Source organism: Pleurodeles waltl, chromosome 5, assembly GCF_031143425.1.
Source record: "Pleurodeles waltl isolate 20211129_DDA chromosome 5, aPleWal1.hap1.20221129, whole genome shotgun sequence".
In the NCBI taxonomy this organism is placed as follows: Eukaryota; Metazoa; Chordata; class Amphibia; order Caudata; family Salamandridae; genus Pleurodeles; species Pleurodeles waltl.
This window is the reverse complement of record NC_090444.1, coordinates 1,137,052,262-1,137,067,409: the sequence shown is the minus strand read 5'-3', so window position 1 is coordinate 1,137,067,409 and position 15,148 is coordinate 1,137,052,262.

The window sequence follows — 15,148 nt, the reverse complement described above, 5'->3', positions numbered from 1 at the left end:
GAAGATGAGAACATGCGTAAGGAAGTGTAAGACCAATCAGAGGGCAGTGGGCGATGGCATAAGGATGGGGTTGTACAAACACAAACCATTTCACTTGTTACCAGTATAGATTCTTAGCTGTTCGTCATTCCTAAAAATGACACAAACCCTCACTCACACAATGGGACATGCTTCATCATCAATTCATTTGGAGAACTTAGATTACGCAGTAAAGTAGTATGTTGTTTCAGAAAACAACAAAAAGAGCACTGCATTTGAGACATAACATGGCGCAAAACATTGCATCAGGTTTCTGACAAATTATTTTAAACATATCACAAAAAGATGCCACATATATAATGCATTCATGATCAATCGGTCATCAGTACATGATTTTCCAGGGGCATACTACCTAATTGTGTCACTTGAAAAGAAGAAAAAGAGTCGCAGTAGCAACTGAAGATAGTTCTGAAAGGCACCATTAGTCATGTCTCTCCATGATTTTATAACATCAAAATGAGAATATTGTAAAAGATTAAATTTACCCAAGGCAAATGCCAAGGTCGATAAGTTTATGAGCCAACATAATATCCAATTGTTGTTTGATGTTGTCAGCTGCATTATTTATAATACAAATGGTTAGGTTTCATTTTCTTCTGAAAACGACATCACATCTATGAATAAACATTATTCAATCTAGGAACAATTTGAGAACCTGCAAGTCAGGCAGGGTCGTGGTTGAGGCATGCGGCTAGAGTTGCCACAGTGGGTCGGTCCCTCTATGGAGCTTTTTTTTTAAAGTTCTATAAAAGTTCTGGATCTTCTTCCAGATGTTCTTTTAAGGTTCTTTTGAGGTCCACAGTTCACCCCAAGGTTCCAGAAGCTCTGAGATGCTCCTTGGGGGTGTGCACTACAACTCCCAGAATGCACCTGGTGCAAACTCCTTTTTGGCCACTGGACAGTGGTCAGCTGGTTGGTTTCTTCAGGAGTTGGTGCAGGGGACTCTGATTTGCAAGTTTTCACCTGTAGCAAACAGGGAGTACCTCCTTGAACCAGTTGAAGCCAGGCAAAGTCCTTCTTGTGGCAAAGCCCAAGTGTGCAGCTGGTGCAGTCCTTCAGAGTGCAGGGTCCAGTTGCAGGCCAGGGGTCCAGCAGAGCAGTCCTTATTCTCCTGTAGTTCTTCCTTGTTGGAATCAGATGGGGATCTGAGGTGTGGGTGCAGCTCTGCCAGTTTTATCCTTGCTCCTGGGTGAAAAACAGGGGGTCCTGGTTCTCCAATCAGGGGCAGGGTCCTTCCCCCTGTGATGACCACTTCCTGGGAAGTGTGGCAAAAATCAATCCCAGGGAGCAACATTCCTCAAAAATCCATCATGGCTGAAAGTAATTTTTGGAGTTTACATCTGGCTGAGCCCACCCACTGGTGTGCCTAAAAATCCTAAACACACCCCTCTCCTGCCCTCTCCAAATCTAATCAAGTGGGCACCTAATTGTCTGGGTTTGCAGGATGTGAGGGTGCTGCTGGGTTGCTCCAAATGTCCTTCTCTGCCTTTGAAGACCAGTTTGGCAGCCCTCCCCTTTCCTGCTTTACCATCTGCTGAGGGGAGATCTCCTCCCCCAGGCACATATCTTTGTGCTGAGCCAGGCCACTTCACATCTCATCAAGGCAGCCTGGCCTGGCTGCCAGAGGCTGGCCAATCAGAGCACAGCAGCAAAAACACTGCAGGGCTGAAGTTGGGAACTTTTCAGGTAAAGTTTAAAACTCTTTACATGAACAAGTTATATTAAATCCAACAAATGGAAGTTGTGTGATTTATTATAACAATTAATTTGATACCAAACGTCAGGTATCTGTTACTTAAGGAGATTTTTAAAATTAAAAGAAAGTCTCCCCATTCTAGCCTATGGAGGCCATTCACTACAATGAGGGGAAAACAAATTTGGCTGTTTTACCTCACCAGGGCTTATAGAACTATTTTTATAAGGACCCTGCTTATAGTTACATGGCACCCAGCCCTAGGGGCAGATAGGGCACACCTTAGGGGGGACTTATATGTAAAAATAAGGTAGTTTAAGACTTTGGAACTACTTTTAATTTCCAAAGTCGAATTTGCATGTAACTTTAATTTAAAAGCAGCCAGCAAGGAAGGCCTGCCTTTAAAATGACTCTGAGCACCTCAGCAGTGCACCTTTGGGGGCATTACCTATTCTGGGGTCCCTAAACCTTCATGCCCTACCGTATACTAGAGACTTATAGGTAGGATCATTTTGCCAATTATAATTAGCCTAATTTGCATATCCACTTTACACAGAGCACTGGCCCTGGGACTGGTAAGCAGTGCCCAGGGCACAGCGAAGAGTCAGTAACCACCAGTACCTGTCCAAAATGTTTTGGGGGTGACCAGGGCAAAACGGAGGTCTTTCCTACCCTTTTTTTCTGTCATGTGAGTGACAATGAGTGGTGTGTATTGCTATGTGCTGTATGATGTTGTTATACAGAGCATACTAGGTAAACATGCTGACACATGTCAAACATTGTTGATACTGGCAAACCCTGTTGCTACCAAGTAACTTAGACATACACCTCCACATCAGTCTTCACATGTTTATCTGGACTTGATCTAGGGATGTGTCAAGACAGCAGATCTGTGTGACAAGTGTGCAGCTCATGTACGACACTCTGCCTACATTCGAACAAGAGAAATATTTGGTGGTGCATTGTCCCAGTAAATCCCTAGATCCTGACAATGGGTCATGTGTTTGGATAGTGATTCTGCACCCATAGCTGCTTATTTTGTCTGGTGCACGCCACAGCCAAAGTGTGTGTGCCATACGTGTGGTACAGTCCACCATGTGTCAGGGTTGTACCCAAAGGTAGTGCCAGGACACAATCCCATCAATACACTGTGCAGGCTCAGCATCGGACATTAGTTAAAATCCCTGGACAATTACTGAAGATCCATATTTGCCAATGATGTCCCACCCTTGTCACACATGTACCATGCAGGCAAAGCTGCAATCACCATGAGTTGTGACAGTGTTCTGTTCATACATTACTTAATATCCATTTGTTGACATCCCCTACCTTATGTCTTCACCCCCTTGCATATAACTTGTTCGGCATGGTATTGTTGTGGTGAATGGACTATGTATTAGCACCTTGACCACTTGACTGCACAATATATGTAGTGTTGCATGGATCTAGGCCTTTAGGAGTCACATGCCCATGAATTGCGTGTCACTGATATGTGAGATGGAGGCAGTAGACCCTCTTACATCACAAATTATGTTGCTACCATACTTGTCACCTTTGTGTTTCTTACCTGCTCACTGAGGATTGAGTCACATTCCATTGGTGTATGTAGTGGAGAATGAGTAGACGAAGGAGAATCAGGTAGAAAATATTTTATTTGTGCAATTTACAATGTGATATTTTTAGTATAGTGACCATGTTCTCAACAATGTGGAGTCTCCTGCGAACTCCTGCAGGAGGGTTCTGCTGTTCCCCTTCCAAATTATCTGTTCCATCATCATCCTCCTCCTCATTTGGGACATCAACTTGGTCATCCCAGGGGATACCTGTTCTGACACAGATGTTCTGGAGGATTGCACATGCCAGAATTATTTTGCAAACAAGTGCTAGAGCATACAAGATGCTTCCTCCTGTCAGGGCCAGGCACCTGAACCTTGATTTCAGGAGCCCAAATGTCCTCTCTACCACATTACGTGTTTTCCTGTGTCCCTTGTTGGAGGTCCTCTCTTCCTCTGTTGTGGGCTTGGCAAATGGAGTCATTACCCGTGGCTGTATGCCGTACCCTTGATTACCTGCAAAGGCAAGAGAGAAGGTGTGTTGGTAAACCTTGATAGTGGTTTGGAACATATCATGGCAGTTTTTGGTTTTAGTTGGAGTGGTGACTCAGACTTGCTTGTGGTATAGTGTATGTTCCTCTTATTGTGAAATGGTTTCATTAGACTGTGTTGATGGACATGACAATCTTGGGTAGTGGCACCAGGGCCTGGGAACTTTAATGTTGACCCCAAATGATATTTAAAAATTAGGAAAATATGTTGTGTAGTCCATATTTGAAGCAGTTTTCTATTGTTAGATGGAACCTACCAACTCCCTGCACCACAGTGGTGTCAGATGTTGAAACACCATTGTTGCTCTACAAAGCTAGACTGTGCCGTTCATGTTACCAAGCACGTACTGTGACACTTTGTGACCCTTTGTGACAAATGATGCTTGTGGCAGCCATCAAGTGTACAAGGGTGTGTGTCACACATTAGTAGGATGATGTACTTTAGTGCAGTAGTTTCTCCTAGCTTCCAATACATGATTTCTCACACTTTCTACACATGCACAGTGCAGGCTGGGGGAGGGGGCACAGCTAGTTTTCACATGGGTCCCTTAGTACGAAGCATGTTAGGTCAGGTATGTCCTCTATACTCCGACCGAGTCCTACTATTGCATCCATGATTGCTACAGTTTTTTCACAAACTCTGCACCATGGAGAACAGTTTCTGGTATACGGAACAGACATGATGTTGTTAGGGGGCAGTAGGAGCCCATGTGAGGTGGCACTGTGGTAGGTGCTGTCCCATTTCTCATGATTCTGCCCCATGATCTTTAATGGCAGATAATTTTGTATTCGTATGAGTGCGACGCAATGCAGCAGACATGTGTATGTATACACTACTGGTATGCCAGGTATGTGTTGATGATGTGTAGTTGGTTATGGCACCATTTGGGTGGCATTTGTTTAGGTTCTGTCAGCGGCTTGCACACCATGATTTATGTGCTACTGTGCCTCTGTGCAACTTTCTCAAAATGACTATGGCCTATGCCATTGACATGCCTGGGTGCTTCTTTATTTGCGCAATGTGTGTGTATGATCTGTATTTAGTTGGCAACCTGTGGACACTTGTAGTGCTTTGTGAGCAGCTTCTGTATGCAAAGGAGACTTGGTTCCACCTTTCCACACATGGTGTGGCTGTGCTATGTACATGTGGGTGTATGTTTGTGAAGTGCCATGTATGCAGTGAGGAATGTTGCATATGTGTTGTTGCCTGTACATCTATGTAGCCCTGCCCATGTGTATTTAGTGTGGTGTTTGTATTTTTTGTCCTACATGGTTGGTGTGTTGTGTATGTTATGATTGGTATGGGGGCTTACCCATTAGTAGACCAATGCCATATTGGCCTTCCTGGAACCGCTCGTTGATGGTCCAATGGCGAAATATGTATGCATCATGGACGCTGCTGAGATATTTAGCAAGGATGTTGGTGAAGAGCCCACAGTGGTCCACGATGGCCTGCACATTGTCTGAATGTGTCTGCTTGTGGTTCCTATATAGGTGTTCCGTTGTTGCAGGCAGCACCAGTTGCACATGAGTGCAGTCCGTTGCACCCACAACATTCAGAAACCCAGCAATTTGATAGAAACCTTGCTTGGTCTCCCACTGCAGATGCTGGGTGTTTGGGAAGCATATGTGGTGGGTGTAAGGCGTATGATAGCATCCAGGATCTTAGGTAGAAGGACCGAGAAGGATGGCTGGGAGATACCAGCCACTTGTGCACCCGTTATCTGAAATTATCCAGATGCCAGCATATGGAGGACAGTGAGGAGTTTGGTCATGGATGGAATGTTAGTGGGAGTTTGCACCCTTGCTGTGGTGTGTGGTGCAATATGGTGCAGCAGGAATACAATGGACTCCTGGTTCAGTCTGTACATCTGGATCACATCTTGTTACCTGAGTCCAAGGATGGTTGTGCGCTGTCTGAAGATTCTCTCCAGCCTTCTGTGCTGCCTTTGTGGCTGCTGTGGTGGTGTTTGGGGTTGCTGCAGTGGTGGTGGAGGGACATGCTGTCTTCGTTGACGTCTGCGGTGTGTGCCAAGCTGGAGCAGTACTACTTCCATGTTGTCCTGGAGGTTTCAAAAGCTCCTTCTGTGTGTTTTCCTTGAGTGGTGATATGTGGGTCTCTTTTTAACACCTGGTCTGACCAGGCATTAACATTTGACACAAATCAGAGTGAGCGCCATTTTTTAAGTCCGCTCCCTTGGTTTGCATTGTTTTTGCGTCAGGAGGTAAATATAGTGCTAGAGGGTTTGCGTCATTTTTGGGAAGGGAACGCCTACCTTGCATCTCATTGTCGCAATGAGATGCAAGGTGGTTTTGCGCTCCCTTAAAATGACGCCAACTTCTAAATTTTTACCCTAGACGGGTCTTGTGTTAAAATATAAATATGGAATATGTTTGTGCTGCTTTAGCGTAAAAAAATATGACGGTAAGGCAGCACAATCACTTCATAAATATGAACCTAAGAGCATACCAGGTGTCTAAGCTGTGTCACTTCTCCCTGGATCATAATAGTCTTCCATATATGGGAGCGTGGCACCATTTTTAGAAAAAAGGTATTCAGAAGTTCTAAGCAGCAGCTTTTCAGGGCAATAGGTAGTATACTGGGATTAAACTGACAAGTCCTGCAGCTTACTGACAGAACTGGCGGAAGTATGGACAATACAGATATAGTTGGAAGGCACAAGAGCCTCAGAGTACAGCTGTGGGAAGGAGGGAAGCTAGCACACATCAGAGTGGTCAGAACCATGTAAGTTCCTACTGTGGCACAATAAAGGGAGCAGGAGATGCATGGGTAAACCCTTTGGAAAAGCATCACATCTTGTGGTATGAATAATGGAGACTGATAAGCAAAATGAATGTCTGTCCAAAGTGCTGATAAAAAACGCATTTACTGTGAGCACAGTAAACCCTTGCAGGCCCAGAGACAACACAAACAACAGAACATCACTGAATTTCACCTGTAGGGGATTGACTTACTTCTTCTCACATTAGGTGGGAAATCTAGGCCAAAGGCCTGAATACATAGACTTGGTGAAGGGGCAGCCTCTAGCCAGATAGCTTTTCACAACATCCGAATGAAGATCAGAATTCCTCAGCTGGTAACGCTCAGCTCCACACATGGAGGTGTAGATTGTGGAGGTTCAGTTTGGAACTATTTTTTGATGTTAGGACAGCAGGTCCTCCCTAGCAGTGAAAACAATTGAGGTGCATACACAGTAAAAGTTTGCAGTACCAGACTCTGCAAACTCGGGCCTGATTCACAAAGGTGAGGTTAGAATTTTGGTCAAAAGTCTAACTTTACTACTTTTCCTTATTCACAAAGGTAAGTGACAAGTAGTTTCTTTATGTCTGCACTCAGGATGGAATCTCTACACTCAGGTGGAATAGCTGCACACGGAGATCTACCCCAAGAGTGGAGATTCCACTCCAGGTGTGGACATTCCACTCTGGGTGCGGACTTAAAGATACTACTCGTAACTTACCTTTGTGAATACGGAAAGTCATAAATATAGACTTTTGGTCTAAGTTTACCGTTGTGACTTGGGCCCTCAGTCTGGGGCCACTAGAATCAGCTTCTGCGTTTGGTCGTGCCTGACATTATTCAACACCCACGGTATCAGAGCTAGTGGTTGAAAGGTGTACAGGAGGTTTAAGTCCTACTGAATGCAAAACACATCTCCTAGTGCAAGTCACTGAGAATTAAGGGCCTGATTCACTAAGCTTACTTACACTTTTTACTAAGATTACATTTTTGAGTACCCTTACTAGTTTTTGGTATTCGCAGAGTTTAAGGGCCTGATTACGAGTTTGGCAGTGAGAAATCCCAATCCCCAGGCCCTTGGTGAGGAGACTGCTGTTGAGGTGGTGATCTCCCCACCGGCCCTATTACAAGTTTCCCGCTGGGCTGAGGTTCCTGCCCGTCAGCCTAGTGGAAAAGTTGTGGCAGCATGGTTCCTGGCTCATAATGGAGCAGGCGGCACTGCTGCTGCACGCAGGGTGCACCAGCACTCTTAAAATGTGCATTGTCTGGACAGCAAACAGTGCTCATTTTAAGGGTGCTGGGCAGGGGCACCCATGTGGCCCCTTGCACTTGTTCTCCATCAGCCTTTTCGTGGAGGGTAGACTGCCATGAAAAGGCTGGCGGAGAATGAGGTTGTAACCATCAGACGGCACTGAGTTCAGCGCTGCCCTGGCTGATTGCAACCAGGACCGCTGTCAGCCCAACCAGATCACTGATCCTGGCAGGGGTGACAGTAGGTTGGCAGGTCTGCCTGCCAACCTCGTAATGTGGCAGTCGGACTGCCACAGCTGTGAAGGTCAGTCCGTCACCACGAGGCTGGTGGTCTTCAGACCACCAGACTTGTAATAAGGCCCTAAGTTACTACGTAAAAAAACAGTAGCGAGTCCATCATTACACATGGCCATCCATTGATGCTGTAAAACCTCTCCCATGGAACATAATGGAAGTAAGAATGTAAAATAAAACCCCATGGAAAATAATGGTAAATAGTTAAATAAATATAAATGAATGTGAATAAAATAGTATCTATTTATCAGTTAATTTTAAAATATTTTAATAATCTATTTTAAATTAAAAATAATGGAACCATAAATTTATAAAAAAATAATTACATTAAGTGTGTGTGTGTCTGTGTGTATGTGTGTGACCTATCCCTTATACAGTATTTCCTGTTCCAAGATGGCTACCAACAATTCAGTCAATCAAAGATGGTGCTGCAAGTGAGAGAAGATGTGCTGCAACAAAGTTGGATTAGTTTTCATTACATTCCTTGCCTTTTGTTAAGATTTTGTTCCTGAAGATTTTTCCTGGATGTTTCCTTCAGTTGGACCCCAGTATGCTAGATTTCTCTTGGCCCCAATTTTGCGCAACCTTAAAAGGTTTCTTCCAAATTATCCTCATCCATCTTCAATCAAGACTTTGCGCTTGCCTTTTTTTGTGCCATTGGTTTTTCCTCCTTTAGAACCGATTCTGACCGGCAATTGTGAGAGTGTAGAAAGAATACAGCCTTGAAAGAGACTCTTGTGACTTACATCACTCACATCACTGATATTCCAGTACTCCTCACTTTTTAAGGGTTCCTTTAAAGATTATGGTCCTTTGGGATTCACTACAGTATATTTTGCCTTACTCCCTGCACAGTTTTCATATTTGCCTGTTACACATTCCTTTTTGGGACAGCTTTATCCTAGGCAACACCATTGATGGCACCTTTGAGCCCTTGTCTTGATACCTACTCAAAGTTGTAGCTTGTTCTCACTCTCAGGAAGCTATCAGTTCTTTCCAGATGCTGGTAGCAGATATGCTCCCATGTCCAAGAAATGATCCATGCATGGCTGTGTGCAGCACACAATTGTACAGTTGAAAGACATGTGTGAACATCAAGAGGGTGAATTTTCTGCTCAGGAGGTTCTATGTAATATCCCTCAAGGAAGTATAGATGTTTTCACTTACATTACACAGTTCTGTCAATTGCCAGCAGAAGCTTTTTGGGTAGGGAGGACACAAATTACCATGTTTTATTTGTAGGTTGAGGGAAAAAGTTGCAGCTATGCTGGTACATGGTACACAGCATTCTACCAGCCTTGCTTTTCTTTACAAGTTTTGCATTTATGAAAGGCAGAAGTTACTTGTGGTACTTCTGTTTTGCAAGAGTCAATGCAGATTGGGTTGGCCAGAGGTCCGTAGGCTAAGAGAGAAAAGTAATGGTGGGTGATAAACTCCACTCAGCAGGCAAAGTTTACAGAGTTTTGCCTACCATGTGCTCCACTTGGAACGCAGAATTCTGGCTAAATTCCTCCAAGTGCAGGAGATTTTTCTCGCAGCCGACTCTCCAAAATCAAGGTGGCAAGCAAGAAAATTGAGAGCTACATCACTTCTCAGCTAAATTTCTCAATGCAGGCGGCCGCTGCAGGTCGCTACCTTTTGAATTCAGAAAGCTGGTGCTCAATTAGAAAATCTGTGTGAGCAGCAAAAAGAAGCAGTGCCCACTGACATGCCACATGGTGCCATTTGTGCTGATTTTACAGTGCTGTATAAGCTCCCGGCGCTAAAAAATCAGGGCGAGCAGCTCAACATGCCAAATTCCACCACTCGTAATATCCCAAGGAATCTCACTGAGTTTTTATTGGACACTGCAGAATTCCACGTGGTGAAAATCTGCATCTTCTACCTACACCTATTGCAAAGGAGAAGCATAGAAAGTCTGGGCTGTGTTTGTGTTGTGGTATTGTTAAGGACAAGGTCCAAGCTTATTCTGTACTCCCTCAGTGGTATTTGGGAGATGCCTAAACCCATACCTTGTGAGTTGCAAGGAACAGGTGAAAATGTTCTTCCCCATATTGGTACTCCTACAGGTATTTCAAACATCATCTGCTTCTTTATACATTCCATTGAAGACCAAGGAAGCAGTGAGTACTAATACTTCAGTTCCCTTGAGTTGAAGAGCCTGTTATGTTCATTACCCATTATTCTGCGAATCAAGAACAAAATTCCAAGAGTCCAAGAATCTCTAACAACATTCCAGAAGTTGACTGTGGATGGAACTCGTTTATCATCTAGACCAATTAAAGAGATATCTTTGCCTCTATGGGTTTCTTTTGGAGACCACTAGAAGTTGCTTTCTTTTGATTTCATAGCCTCTCCCAATTTTACAGTGATCTTTTTTTCTATACCTTGGCTAAATAAATACATTCCAAATTTAACTTCAGCCACCAGAACAATTTCCTTCTATTCTCAATTCAACCACAATCGTTGTTCTTCAGAAAGATACTGGTCACCAATGGAGGAAGACAAGGAAGTCAGTAAAAATTCTAAGACTAATGTCCCCAGCCTCTCTATGATGCCTTCTCAGTATCATGCTTTCTCTGCAGTATTGCATTCATATTGAACCATTAAACAGTCATTTATCTTAATGAATCCTCATCTGTTCCAAAGAGGTAATACCCAGATCAGCTGACTTTAAATTTGACAAATATGAATTTGAAAAAGAAGAAATGATATAGGATTCCAGTTGAGTTCCTCACCTCAACGTTAAGATGGCGAGCAAGAAAATGGAGCATTAGCCCTCCTCCTGGTGAGATTTTGCAATGCAGGCAGAAGTGGAAGGTTGCCATCGCTGACGCCGAGAAAGCTGCAACTGGCATTGAGAAAGCTGCAGCTTGAGTAGAATGTCTACATGAGTGACAGAAAGAAGTAGCACCCCTGCTGCCATTTGCTTTGATTGGATAGAGCAGGACAAATTCCTGGCAGTACAAATCAGCACGACCAGCAGGCTGCACTGAATTCAGCCACTCACAGAATTCCACAGAATTTCACAGAGTTTTTAGGTAACTCTGCAAGTTGTGCGCACTCCTAATTTTGGAGACATCTTTTAATGGTGCCAGAGAACCTTTTGAAATACGATTAGACAATAGAAATCCTCTGTGCTTACGCAATATGCAATGTAAAAATGGCCATTAAGCTAGATAATGGGCATTCTTTTTACAATAAGACATTGCTAGGTTCAAGAATCTTTTGGCAAATAGTTTGTTTCATAGTTTCATAGGTATCCTGAAGTTTCTGCTGTGTTTGATCAGCCCATTACATCTCCTTCCAAGGGAAGTGGATGAGTCCAGTCCTTTTTGGAAAGAGTTAAAGTTTTGAAACAACTAAACCAATAGGAACTGCTAAATTTTCTTGTCAAGTCTCCACTAATGTCACATGATAATTTGTACTCCGAAGAGCAGGCCTTGTTTATTCGAAGTAACCAACTTCAGTTTTGGGTTATTAGTGTCTACTATAACTATGGTTATAGAGATATCACAGTCACTCTGGGCCTGGTGTTACAATCCTTTTGGTGGCCTGGGTTCCATGCAAATGACCAGAAACATGTTATGTCTTATCCTTTTTGTGCTCAAAACAAATGCAGCCACTCCAAGTCTTCAAACTTTACCAGTGGTGCCTGAACCATAGCATATCATCTCCACTGATTTTACTGTTGAGCTGCCATCCTCTAATTGAAATTGAATAGTAATGGTCATAGCTGACACATTTTTTCTACAATGGCTCATTTTCACCTTATTTCAAGATACTCTGTGGGATGGAAACGGCTAGGTGTTTTGTAACAGAAATGTTTTGACTACATGATTTACCTCACACAATAATTTGAAAGAGGAGAATTTTAATTATTTCAAAAAGGATTTATTAAAAAATGTGAATGAAGCAATGACATTAATTCATTAGGAATGTTAATTCAAGCAATTGTCAGTTACAAATGTAATTAGTCAAAGAGTCCATATTTCAGGACAAGGAAAAATAGAACACTAGTGAGAATTACATAAAGAATACAGCAGATACAGAAAGTGTGTTCCAAAAAGGAAATCCCAAATCTAAATTAGCTAGAATGGTTTGCGGGAAAGGGCATTTTCATTTAGACAAATGAGGTAGAGTGTCTGCTTTAGAAATCCAAATACAGGTCTCTGAAAAGGAGAATATGAATGATTAGGCATAAAACCTTTGCACTCAGGCTGTGCAGATCAGAAGAGTTGAGAAGGGTCTTCTCAGTTCAAAGTCAGCAGTAGAATCTCCCAATTAATCTCAGGAACACACACTGTTATAATTCGACAAAAACGTAGCTTGTTCCTACTGTCGGGAACCAATCAGTTCTCTCTAGACGCTGGGAGAAGGAATGCTCCCCACTTTCTCATGTCTAGCAAATGATCCATGCGTGGCTGTGTCTTTGAGTTTTTACACAGGACAGGCACAGGACAGACTGTTGTCTACAGTGAGTTCTTCCCATGATTCACCCTCACTCATGGGCATCATCTCTTCTTTCATGAGAACAAATATCTATTTGCTAGCGAACGAAAAATTCATTCAGAAAAATACAGCATCTGCTATGGAAGAACACATAACATGCAAAACAAATACAAATACCAAATACTTTCAGCTTTCATGTGTAAAGTCAAACATTCAAAATGTCAACAGAAAATGTGGCTAATGTTAACACATTAATTCAGGTGCTGCTCATGGCTAAATGCAGTCAACTAGTACAAATAATATGATTAATATGCACATGTTATTTAGAAATGTAAATTATATTTTGCATAGAAATGCATTAATTATGCAATTGTGAAATTGCGCTCCTTCAATCATGGCACTTGTAATCAGGCAGATGGGATGATTGTGATGGTTGCGGTGGAGTGACCATCCTCCAAAATCTACATCAGGCCCTAATTCATTTTAGCTCTAAAAGTTCGTTCCTTACTTCTACTGTCAAGGTCTGGCTGTCTTCTCATGTTCTTTCAGTTCATTCTGTGCCAGTCACGTCTCTGATCAACGTTTACAGTGCCTTTCTGATCACCAATAAAATCACTCTTATGACTTTCCTTCTAAGATTACATCAGATGGTGAACACCCACCCGTTCTTCAATTTTTCACAGTTTAAGTCATTAATCTCGGAATAATTGCATTGTTTACTTCTTGAGCCATTTCCAATTATTGTGCAATGACAAATTGAATATCAAGTTCAAGAAATATGTGCCGCATAACTTTTTTTGTAGCCGTCTTTAGGTTTTGATTGACTGGAAAAGATACATTCCTAGTGAGCGTTCTTGGGGCCAGATTTACAAGAAAGTGGTGCATCAGCTGTGAGGCACCACTTTTCTTGCACCGCCCTGTCCCTCCGTAACAACAACATGTGTGCTCCGTATTTACGATACTGCACACCATGGCTCACATTAGGACAATAGCGCCAGAATTTATGACGCTATTCTGGTACTTTGCATGATTAGCGCCACAAATTGTGGCGCTGATCCTGCAAAGTAAAGGAAGGCCCATTGAAAGTAATGGGCTCGTCATGTTAATGCTTGCCCTGAGCAAGCATTAAAATTGGCCACCTAAACACCACATTAGCATAAAAAATTATGCTAGTGTGGGGCTAAGAGGCGCTAGGCTTTGTAAATCTGGCCCTTGGTGTCTCACGATTCACACTCCCTTATTGGTCCATCACTTTTCTCATAACATCCTGGAAAGCCTGGAGCTTTAGAATGAGGGCAAACTGTCACAGCGACCTAAAGCTGAGACTTAGCTGCTGTAGGCAGAGTCTTTGGTGCCCTTGGCAGAGATTCAGGGGATGCGGGCAGTGACTCAGGCTCCATAAGCACGATTCAGGGCTGCCAACGCAGGTGCTCCAGAACCGGTTCCTTGCAGAAATGTTGATCCTGCCACATTCCGTTTCCATGTAGGTCCGCATTAAGTAGACTGCATTGCCAGGTGATGGCCCCATGCAGTCAAAGTCTTAGAGAAGACTTGTCGTCCTGCAGTGGCTAAGAAACAAAAACAAAACTGGAGCCCATCAAGACTCTCTGCCAGTCCTTAGGGCATGATGAGCTTAAGAAGTCACTTCTCCTGAAACCTTGACAGTGAAGATAATTTCTTGTTTTGCTTCTCTGGTTAGAATTATAATTCAGAAATATTGTTTCAGATTGCCATGTTGTACCTGGTTGATTTTCAATAAATGCACACATTTTATATTCTGGAAACTGGTGTGAACAAGAGGATATGATAACAATAAAAGCGGTGAAACCCTGCTATCTTCCCAGTATTTCATTATTATTATTGTAATGTTTGTATAATGTATTATATGCACGCTTCTATGGCAAACCGCCGGAATAAAGTATTTCAAGTATGTAATATTTAATTGATTTGACAGGGTAAGAATCCTCTCGAGCTGTGTGGACTGTAACATGTACAACTACTCTTAACAGTTTATGTTAGGAGTTTATTATACTGCAAACCAAGTTGGAAGGCACACAAATGTTTTTAGATTATATTTCTGTTTTAGCAGCAGCCATTAAAACAAGCAGGGCAGTACATATGACAGTATGGGGTGTTGTTGAGATGGAAGAAAATGCTGCTGGGTGCCATGGGTAAAAGAAAAGTGTGAGTTTTGATTTATGCTAATGATACTGGGCCATCTGAGCTTCATGAGCAAAGTGGTGTCAAGACGAACATTTTGCAGACAGCTGGCATTTGCTGTGAGAGCGGTATCAAAGCCGCATCACAGGATTAGGATTATGAACAGAGTGATAAAGGACATGCAGATATGACTGAGAATCCTTGACTGCAAAGGAGCAGCATTGTGGCTACAGGGTGAACCAAAGATCTGGATGAAAGAGATGTTTTCTGATGCTGCTGGTCAGGTGGTTATGGTATGTATTGGAAGGGTTGCAGGTCATTTTCAATATCAACAAGGATGACACACAGGCAGGCGCAGAAGGAGTTCCTATTTTCTGGTACGAAGAGAGAAATG